Source organism: Notolepis coatsorum (assembly GCF_963971535.1).
Source record: "Notolepis coatsorum genome assembly, chromosome: 4".
NCBI lineage: Eukaryota > Metazoa > Chordata > Actinopteri > Aulopiformes > Paralepididae > Notolepis > Notolepis coatsorum.
The window spans coordinates 93,076,906-93,088,478 of record NC_140168.1 but is presented as its reverse complement, the minus strand read 5'-3'; positions in this window follow the sequence as shown (position 1 = coordinate 93,088,478).

Sequence of the window (11,573 nt, the reverse complement as noted above, 5' to 3'; positions counted from 1 at the left end):
ATACTTTCATACAAAATGCTTCTTACTGTTACGCTCCAGAGACTGTGCTAGACAAGATAGTATCAAATAACATAGTATAGCATGTAAATTAGAAGTAGAAAATGAGGTCACAGTGTTCAGTATAGACATATGTACAATGTTCGATGCAGAATAGACGTAACTGAGTTACCATATAATATACAATACTATGTGTAGCAGTGTGAAGTTGTTATGCTAGAATCATGGACAGAAACTGTTATCTTTTATCTTAAATAAGTAGGCCAAAACGGAAACACTCTTACTTTGAAGGAACAAAGTGGACCGAGCTCACTCTAGTGTTGTGGAGGGGTGCCTTGGTTACTAGCTTATATTAATTTCCTCACATTGAGTTATTCATTCTCCAAACGAAATACCTTTTTGGGTCTTTTATAATGGGTTTAGAGAAGATAGGATATCTTTCCATTGAATATTTGTTGTATTGTAAATACGTTCAACTAACGTACACAATGGTTTAGCCGGTTTGTCGACGAGAGACACGCCGGCGGAAGTGCTCGCTCTCTTTGAGATTGCCGAGCACGAGAGCACAGGTACGCACTTTCGGTTACCTAATATGGGATTTAATTGCAATGTATAACTTGTAAAATTGATTTATGTTTTGGTTTTGGTACTGAAATACCCTGTTGTGTAATGACATTAATTCGCCCTGTGTAAAACAGCCACAGTACGTTCGTGTACTAACTCATATTCTGTTAACAATGATAGGTGGACTAAACCACGGCAAGGATGGTAATTCACGCCATGTGTGTATGCTGTTTGTGGTTCGTTAACAGGTATGAACCGTTGTTTTTGTATTTCGGTTTAATTAATGCTTACACACTGCCTTTCATTTCATATTGTTTCATATGTTTTTATTGAAGTCGACTTGTACTGAGCTACATGTATTAAAGAGTAGCTAACAATGGCTGTAAATGTAGACGGCGCGCTGTTTTGAATGTGCGCGCGCGAGAGCACAGGTGGACTAAACCACGGCAAGGATGGTAATTCACGCCATGTGTGTATGCTGTTTGTGGTTCGTTAACAGGAAATAAAAACACCATCAACTGAGTACCGTTGTCCGTGTCTACGTCCACCTCACACCAGACACAACGCAGATTCGATCACGCTACATATGCAGTGTACTAATGTACAATATTATATAGTGCAAAGTAGAAATGGGATGAGGTACAATTTAGGTACAATTTACAGTAAGGTGTACGAGTTGTAGTGCAATCCTTCATCAATAAATATAAAGTGTGGGGAGTGGGTGCTACAGTGTGTTTGTTTAAAGTGAGTGTGTGCTATAAAGTGTGGGGAGTGGGTGCTACAGTGTGTTTGTTTAAAGTGAGTGTGTGCGTGTGGATGTGTGTGCTATGTGCGTTTGATGGTTGTTGTTGTGTAGTGTTCATTGTTCGTTAAGCAGCCTGATGGCCTGGGGATAGAAGCTTCTTCTGAGTCTTTCTGTGCTCGCCTTGAGACTCCGGTATCGCTTGCCTGACCGCAGCAGTTCAAAGAGGCAGTTGTTCGGGTGACTGGAGTCTTTAATGATTCTCTTAGCCTTGCCCCTGCACCGCTTGTTGTAAATGTTCTGGAGGGTGGGGAGCCCCCCTCCGATTGTGCGTTCGGCTGAACGTGTCACTCTTTGTAGTCTGCTTCGGTCTTGTGCAGTGCTATTCCCAAACCAGGAGGTGATGTTGCCAGTCAGGATGCTCTCTATTGTACATGAGTAGAAGTTCTTAAGGATCTTCTGACTGACTTGGAACTTCCTTAGGCGCCTGAGGAAGTAGAGGCGTTGTCGTGCCTTCTTCACAACACTGTCAATGTGTGTGGTCCATGTCAAGTCCTCGGATATGTAGGCTCCGAGGTACTTAAAGCTGTTGACTCTCTCAACCGGTGCCCCGTCGATGCTGAGGGGGCTGTAGTCCTTGACCCCCGACCTCCTGAAGTCCACAATCATCTCCTTTGTTTTGCTGACGTTCAGGGAGAGGCTGTTTTCCTGGCACCATCCCGCCAGGACCTTGACCTCTTCCAGGTAGGCCCTCTCGTCGTTGGCAGAGATCAGGCCCACCACCACTGTGTCATCAGCAAATTTGATGATTGTGTTGCTACTCCGCTGAGCCACACAGTCATATGTGTACAGGGAGTAGAGGAGGGGACTCAGAACACAGCCCTGGGGGGCCCCTATGTTGAGGGTGATGGATGAGGAGGTGCAGTTGCCTGCTCTCACCACCTGGGGTCTGCCCGTCAGGAAGTCCAAGACCCACTGGCAGAGGTCATAGTTCAAGCCCAGGTCCCTGAGCTTGGCTATGAGTTTGGAGGGGACTATGGTATTGAATGCCGAGCTGTAGTCGATGAATAGCATTCTCACATAGTTCCCCTTCCTCTTGTCCAGGTGTGATGCTGCTGTGTGCAGCACATGGGCTATGGCGTCCTCCGTGGACCTGTTGGGGCGGTATGCAAATTGCAGGGGGTCCATGTTGATGGGGAGGGAGGAGCAGATGTAGCCCTTTACTAGCTTCTCAAAGCACTTCATGGCTATGGAGGTGAGAGCTACAGGGCGGTAGTCGTTGAGGCAAGCAGGCTTGGATTTTTTGGGTACAGGGATGATGGTGGACTTCTTCAGGCAGGTGGGGATGACAGCTTTTATCCAAAGTGACTTACAAGTTCTGTACGATAAGTCAGAAGGAAGGGTACAACTCTTACAGCTGAGTAATAGAGTAGTAGAGAAATATTAGCAGTGGTGGAGTATTGTAAAAGTACTGTAAATCTTCAAGCTACTTGTACTTTGTGTGAGTATTTTCATTTTAGGGAACTTTATACTTTTACTCCAGTATATTTAAATATTGTACTTTTTTACTCCACTACATTTATCTGAACTATGGATGCTCGATATTGGCTTTTTTACAGATACCAATATACCGATATTGTCCAACTCTTAATTTCCGATACCGATATCAACCGATACCGATATATGCAGGGTCCCAGGGTCCCTATACGACTAAGGTACCCATGTACATGTCAAAATACTTCCCAAAGGTCAGTGAATACCACAACCACTACACCAGAGGAAGCTCAACAAATCATGTTAAACCCAGATTCGGCTCAAACAAGGGACTAAACACGTTTTGCAATTATGCCACATCAATGTGGAACGCCCTACCCAAAGCTGTAAAGGAATGTGAATCCATACCCACATTCAAAACTGCTCTTAAAGAGCACCTACGGGAGGCTGCAATTCGAAACTGGCCACCGTAAATGCCCAAAACCCCCACCACCTCCTAATAGACAGTCTCCTCCCCACCGCATGTATATATTCCCTCCCCGCCGTATGGATATTTCTCTCCCACCCCCTCCTAAAGTACAGTCCCCTCCCCATCATATGTATATACTCTGCAGGATCTAGGGGTAACAGACTCAGTACTGTATATTTGAATACCGTTTATGTCACAAATGTATCAGTACTAAATACCTATATGTCCCCATGCCATAAATGTCATGTATGTTGTGTATGTCATAAATGTCTATATGAATTGAAAATGGGGGACCCTCATGGAAACAAGACAAACGTCTTTTTCAGGTCTGCATCCCCTTAACAATTGTGTGTATTGAGCCGTACTGTATTGTACCCATTCTGCAATCTGTTAAATAAAGTTTTCATTCATTCATTCACCCCCCCCCCCCCCCCACCCCCCCCCCAAAACGGAATAATTTCAGGTAATTAACATTACATATATCTTGTTGTGGAATTAACACAACATTATGCATACTTTTGACAATAAATAAAATCAGAATTTGTTCTTACCTGCTTGCCTGGGTAAATAAACGTTATAGAAATGTTGAAAAAAAAATAAAGAAATTAAAAAAAAAATTTAAACCGATACCGATATTTTCCGATATCACATTTTAATGCCAATATCGGTAGGCCGATAATATCGGACATCCCTAATATGAACCCATCAGTTACTAGTTACTTTGAAGAAAAGGATTTTGCATAGAAAACATAATACAAAATGGAAAATGTATGAAGAGTATATATACTTTCACATTTGAAGTCTGTCAACTTCTAAATAACGTAATCAGAGCAGTATAACTGGCCCACATACCACTTTAACATAACCTCATAACCTATAGAGGTCAATGGATACACAAACGTCATGTAGAATGTATACTTTTACTTCAAGTAAAGGAACTATGTACTTCTTCCACCACTGCATATTAGTATAGTAGGTACTTAGTAATATAGGCAAGGAAGATTATTTAGTGGAAAGGTGCATGATAGTAGAAGACAGTACGAAGGTTAGTTTATTATTATTATTATTATTATTATTATTATTATTTTTATTATTATTATTATTATTATTATTATTATTATTATTATTATTATTATTATTATTATTATTATTTTATATTATTATTATATTCACAGTGCGTTGCAGTAGTCGACTGTTGATTGCAGGAGGAGTTGAGTGGCTTCTTTTGTCAGGAAGGGGCGGATCCTTCTGACGTTGCTCAGGAAGAATCAGCAGGTTCTGGTTGTCGCAGCGATGCGAGTGGAGAAGTTCAGAAGTTCAGAACTACTACCATAGTGTTTTATACCTGTATCACTGTACATACATCTGATGATCAGTATTACTCAGTAGTACTCATTTATATACATTCCATTATTACTATTGCACTGTACTGTTACATTTGCACAATGGTTAGATGCCAACTTGTTTCCGTTGTACTGTACTTGTGCCATATATTGACAATACATTTTTTGGCACACAGTTTACCCGGATCTCTCCCAAAGACCCATTTCTGAACGGATTTTTGTAAAATTTGGACCTGTACTACATAAGACTTCAGGCTATGGATCCGCTGTGTATTGCAAGCTCTACAGAAGAATGTGATTACACAAGTTCAAGTTCAACTCAAGTTCAGACCTCTGTCACTGTCACACTATTTCATTAGCACTGAAAGTGATTTTCCTTAGTACGGAAGCCCTAAGAGGCCGTACATTCATACATTTTATTTGCTCCGTTTTCTCGTGATAACGAGATAATTATCGCGTTATCACGAGAAAACAAATTAAATCGGATTAATTTATTTCAGGGGGGTACATGACATACAGGTATACACAGTACTGTTACATTTGCGACATACAAGATATGCAAATATACAGTACTGTTAAACAGAGATCCTAACAGAAAATATACATACGATGGGGAGGAAACTGTACATTAGGAGGGGGTGGGAGGGGTTTGGACATACGGGGGCCAGTTTCGCGTTGCAGCCTCCCGTAGCCGTAGCCAGGTGCTCTTTGAGAGCTCACTTTGAGGCACATTAATGTGTATATATATTATCTGATCAATCAAGGCATAAAGCTATTTCAGCCTGTGTCAGGCCTTGATTGAAGAGATATGTGACGTAGTGATCAATATCCTCCTGCTTAGCCCCTTTCGTGACTGTGATGCACCGAGTGCATCATAGTCACGAACGGGGCTACCTGCTCCTCTGACATTGCGACACTGAATGATGTTTCCTGCAGTGATTTAATATAGACTATCGTTTCGTTTTCTCGAGAAAATGATCGCTTTATCACGAGAAAACAAATTTAATTAACTCGTTATCACGGGAAAACGGAGCAAATAAAATTTATGAATGTACGGCCTCTTAGGGCTTCCGTACCTTAGAAACCTCAGAATGTTATCTTTCAAAAGAGACCAGACTCATGCATGTGCTATAAGTATAAAGTATAAAGATAAGCTTTGCAAAAATGTCTGTCTTGCTTCTCCGTCTTCCTCCCAAAGGAGAGGCTGCTGCAGTGATGAATATTTATTAGTAATAAAACACAAAGTACTCGTGCCCTAAGGATGAGGATAAGCGCTCCGTGGAGAAACACGAGTCCATTGCCAAAGGCAGCGCTGATAAACAGTTATGCTGTGGAACTACAAAGCTGGTCGAACATGACCCTATAACGGCCCCCAAACAGCGTTGCCAACGTCAACAGACCCAGGGCCCCTTTGATGCGAGCTCCAGGAATTGACAGTGCTGATGCTACATAAAAAAGAAACATTACAACATGGCCCGCATTATGGCACATCACAAACTTCAAAAACAGCAACGCCAGACCCAGGCCCCTGTTGTTACAGCCACAGCCAGGGCCTCTCTCCCCTGTCTGTCAGCAGGTCCCCACAGCCTTATATGGGTCTCTTTCTGTTCCCGCCTCACCATCAGTCTGCCTACCTGGGCCGGCCTACACACATGTGGGCTATCACCCCATCACGGAGCCAGGATAAGAGGCCTGCACCCCTGCCACTCCTGGTCCGAGTGTTGCTTTCACCTTCCACGGTAGTAGGACTGAATGAATGAATGAAAACTTTATTTAACAGATTGCAGAATGGGTACAATACAGTACGGCTCAATACATACAATTGTTAAGGGGATGCAGACCAGAGAAAGACGTTTGTCTTGTTTCCATCAGGGTCCCCCATTTTCAATTCATATAGACATTTATGACATACACAACATACATGACATTTATGGCATAGGGACATATAGGTATTTAGTACTGATACATTTGTGACATAAACGGTATTCAAATATACAGTACTGTTACCCCTAGATCCTGACAGAGTATATACATATGATGGGGAGGGGACTGTACATTAGGAGGGGGTGGGTGGGTGGGAGAGAAATATACATACGGCGGGGAGGGAATATATACATGCGGTGGGGAGGAGACTGTCTATTAGGAGGTGGTGGGGGTTTTGGGCATTTACGGTGGCCAGTTTCGAATTGCAGCCTCCCGTAGGTGCTCTTTAAGAGCGGTTTTGAATGTGGGCAGGGATTCACATTCCTTTACAGCTTTGGGTAGGGCGTTCCACATTGTTGTGGCATAATTGCGAAACGTGTTTAGTCCCTTGTTTGAGCCGAATCTGGGTTTAACATGATTTGTTGAGCTTCCTCTGGTGTAGTGGTTGTGGTATTCACTGACCTTTGGGAAGTATTTTGACATGTACATGGGCACCCCGGTCGTATAGTGTATCTTGTAGACCAGGCCCATTGCAAGTTGCTGTACTCTGTCGTCTACTCTAAGCCATCATAGGTTGTCAAAGTGGGCAGGGGTGAGGTGGGTTCTGGGGTTCAGGTCAAGTAGTAGTCTGACCAGTTTGTTTTGTGATGTTTGTAATTTTGTTTTTAGCGCCTTTGAGGTGCTTTGGTACCATGAGGTGCACGCATAGTCATAGTACCCTTGAATGAGTGCTCCTGCCAGAGTCTTCAGGGTATTCTTGTCTGGACCTCTAGATCCTTATATACAATTATTGTGATATTCCTTCCTAGTGTAACCTGAGCAGTGTTGGGACTAACGCGTTGCAGTAACGCTATTACTTTTGGCAGTAACTAGTACTCTAACGCATTACTTTTCAAATTCAGTAACTCAATTACCGTTACTAAAATAACTGCATTATTTTTATGTACTGTAGATTGGTAGCGAGCTGCAGTGCAGTCCAGACTCCTGTGTCATGTGGAGACACGTTGTGGGCGTGTTTGTTTACTACTAGGGATGGGTACCGAATTCGGTACTTTTGAGGTACCGAACCGAAACACGTCGGTACTACCGAGTATCGAATCAAGTGAAATATTTTTTTTTTTTTAACTTTTTTTTTTTTTTATTTATTTATTTTTTTTTTTAACTTTTTTCTTTTCATGTCAACGTTCACACGCACAATATATGCTTACCTAGGATTTGACTTGATTCAACAACAAAGCAGTCGGAGCAATGACAAGCCGAAAACTGTCGAAATTGTAGTTATTTGAAGTTTGGATTTTTTGTTTTTACGACTGAGGTAGGTAAATTAAATTTCTTGAGACTAAAGTACCGAAAAAAGGTACCATTGGGTACCGGTATCGATTCACAGGTACCGGTATCGGTTCAAATGTGAAAGGTTAAAAAAGTTAAAAAGACATGCTTCAAGTAGTCGCTTTACCCTACCTCTGCCTAGAACCAATGCTCTCAAGAAAACGCCAATGTATAGAGCCATAACATATTGGAATAGGATCCCATTATATATCATACAAGGACAGTTTTAAAAAGAAACTTAAAGGAGCCATAATCCGGAAGGAAATCAATATATGTCATGCATGAGTGTAGCTGCAGCCATGTTATCCAAACTTCTTCCATTTACTTTGATTTTGTTTTAAAGGTATGGTGAAATTGATTCACCTATGACCTTCTTTTGTTTTATTTTATATTGATTATGTATGTGATATATGACTGATTTATACTGCATGTTTCATATTTGTATGTGTATATCTGTGCGGACCCCAGGAAGAATAGTCAACATGTTGGTGATGACTAATGGGGATCCTAATAAACATAAACACATAAACTTTGCCAGCCGCACAGACCTGGAGCTGCGTTCCCTCTAAGTCCTTGTCCTCCTTTGATCAAATCAAATGTATTTGTAAGGCCCGACAACACACGTTAATGTCCCCATGGGCCGGACACGTCTTCTTTAAACAAGTCGAGAAGAAACATCACAATAAAGAACAAAACAAAAAATAAATACCATGAAATCCAAATTAAAATGTAAAATAAATTAATGAAACACTCCCAGACATACCCCATGCGAAGGTAAGGGGAAAAAAACTCACTAAAACCTAGCAAAAGGAAAAAATGCACCACGGGCAATGTGGAGGAGAGAAACCTTATCACACTTACCCTGAACTACAGCCACCAGGAGAACTGCTGAGCTGACGCTACTTTGGAACCGCATCTGCACTCTCTGTAGAATTCAGACTATAGCCTTTCATGGCTTACTTCAAAGCTCCATTTTATCTGCCAGCGTGATAATAAATGAGAACTACTGTACTCCTCTCTCTCTATGGACAGGTACCGGCTTAGAAAACGTCCTCGTTTCAAAGTCAACTTCACTTTAACAAAAACGTTACTACTTGATTGCTTTCTTCAGCTTTTATTTAGTTTCAAAAGAACTGCTGAGGCAAAGTGAACTGGATTTTTGACAGGGGTGTAAAAAGTACCCAGAAATTATACTTAAGTGAAAGTATGGGTAGCCTACAGTCTCAAAATCGTACTCAAGTAAAAGTCAGCGTATCTGGCTAAAAACACACTTGAGTAAAAGTCCAAAAGTTTCAACTTTTAAATGTTAAAGTTAAAACTTTTTTTTTTATTCCGCGGCAATGAAATGTTCCGTTTCGTCCTCTTCATCACTCGTACTGTGTGGCCATCTTCTGTAGCTTGTCACTCTGACTGTCTATTCTTCTGATAGCAGGTGTTTAATCAAAGATCCCCACTTTCTAGTCTTGCACAAGGACCAATCAGCATGGGTATGGGCGGGTTCATTTTACATGGGGATTTGATTGGCTGTTTTTAAATAAAGTGCGGCAGCAGAATTAATAACGTTAACGTTAGTTCGGCCAGAGAAACAAAATACACTAATTAAAATGGTTGGACCTGCAAGATTTGTACTTTGTAGGTCTGCATTTTAAATGTAAGGAGTAAAAAGTATGTTTTTTTCCCTCTGAAATGTAATTCAGTAAAAGTACAAGTATACAAACTTAATACTAGAGTAATGTACAAATCCCCCAAAACAGTACTTAAGTATTGTAACGAAGGACAATTACTCAAGTACTTCACACCCCTGATTTTTGAACCGGCTGCTAATGGCACAAGTCTTCTTGACACTCCCCCCACGTTAGGCTAGACTAGAGTCCTTTGCCAGACCCTCTGTGTGATATTGGCCACTAGATGTCGCTCTTGCACAAATAAATGTAGATTGTATATTTTTTGTTCACCTCCATGCTCATGGTAAACAACCCCATCAGATGATGCCATTGTTTAACAGTTGTTTGATCTAACAAATACATCAAAATAAACTGGGACTTCCATGTTGTTTACAATTTTGTTGTTTAAATTTTGTTGTTTACACTTGTTTACATACTTGACTTTCTATTTCATACTTATTATACTTTTTTTTACACTATCTTGTTATTATCTAGCACACTATCAGGAGCAACACAGAAAGAAACATTTCATGCAAAGTATTCTGTATGACAACTAATAAAGAAACTTGAACTTGAGGTACACATTGTCTAATTTTAGACGTTTTTACGCGTGCGTGTGTGTGTGTGTGTGTGTGAAGTGATGAAACCTATAAAGTCAGTTCAGTTTACAGTCTCCATTAGTGTAACACCGTTTCCCCGTTGTAGGGGGAAAGTGAAGCACAATCCCGTCGTAAACACATGGTCTTTATCACCTTCAGCCGGTGAAGTTAGGAGGCTAGTTGCTCACCCTGACTACCTCCAATTCCTACAGCTGATTTGGCTAACGTTAGCCAGCTGCTTGTGATGTTGTTGAGGGATGCTGGTCACACAGGAAGACCTGTGAGAGAGGGAAGAGAAAGAGAGAGAGAGGGAGAGAGAGAGAGAGAGAGAGAGAGAGAGAGAGAGAGAGAGAGAGAGAGGGGGGGAGGGAGAGAGGGGAGAGAGAAAGAGAAGGGGAGAGAGAAAGAGCGATGGAGAGAGGTTTAATCTTTGTGCTTTTGCGTGTTTTGGAGACTTGATTCATCCCCTTTGCTTTCCCTCTTTTCGGAGACAAGTACTCTCCCCTTTTGTTTGTTCGCCGTTGTCGACGCCATACGCCTTTCACGTTCGACAATAAAACAGTAACCTTTGTTTGAGAATCAACACCTGCCTCTCGTGTATCCGTTCTGCATGGCACCTGGGTCCAACACACCTATCAAATAACAACAAGTAGAACACACACAGACACACTGCAGTAGAACACACACAGACACACTACAGTAGAATACACACAGACACACTGCAGTAGAATACACACAGACACACTGCAGTAGAACACACACAGACACACTACAGTAGAATACACACAGACACACTGCAGTAGAATACACACAGACACACTGCAGTAGAATACACACAGACACACTGCAGTAGAATACACACAGACACACTGCAGTACACACAGACACACTGCAGTAGAATACACACAGACACACTGCAGTACACACAGACACACTGCAGTAGTATACACACAGACACACTACAGTAGAATACACACAGACACACTGCAGTAGAATACACACAGACACACTGCAGTAGAACACACACAGACACACTGCAGTAGAATACACACAGACACACTGCAGTAGAATACACACAGACACACTGCAGTAGAATACACACAGACATAGGCGCCCACTTAACGGAGCAGACGATGCACGGACTCCAGGACTATTGAACTTGGGGGAGCAAGCTTGTCTCTTTGCTCCCTCACTTTTTGATCATATCATATGATATAAATATCCCCCCCCAATATATAAATCTTATCGAACCAAACTACGTAATTTCAATCAAATTAATAATACGCAATGACACTTAATAGCAAGTTTTTAAGTTTCCAAAGATTGTGTGACCCCCCACTTTAATGGTTTGATCCAGTGCCCACGGGCCACGGTTCGTCGGCATGACGTATACGACATGTTGGGGGAGGCGGCTTTTTCGAAAGCCCTTGATTGAAAAATTCAGGCTGG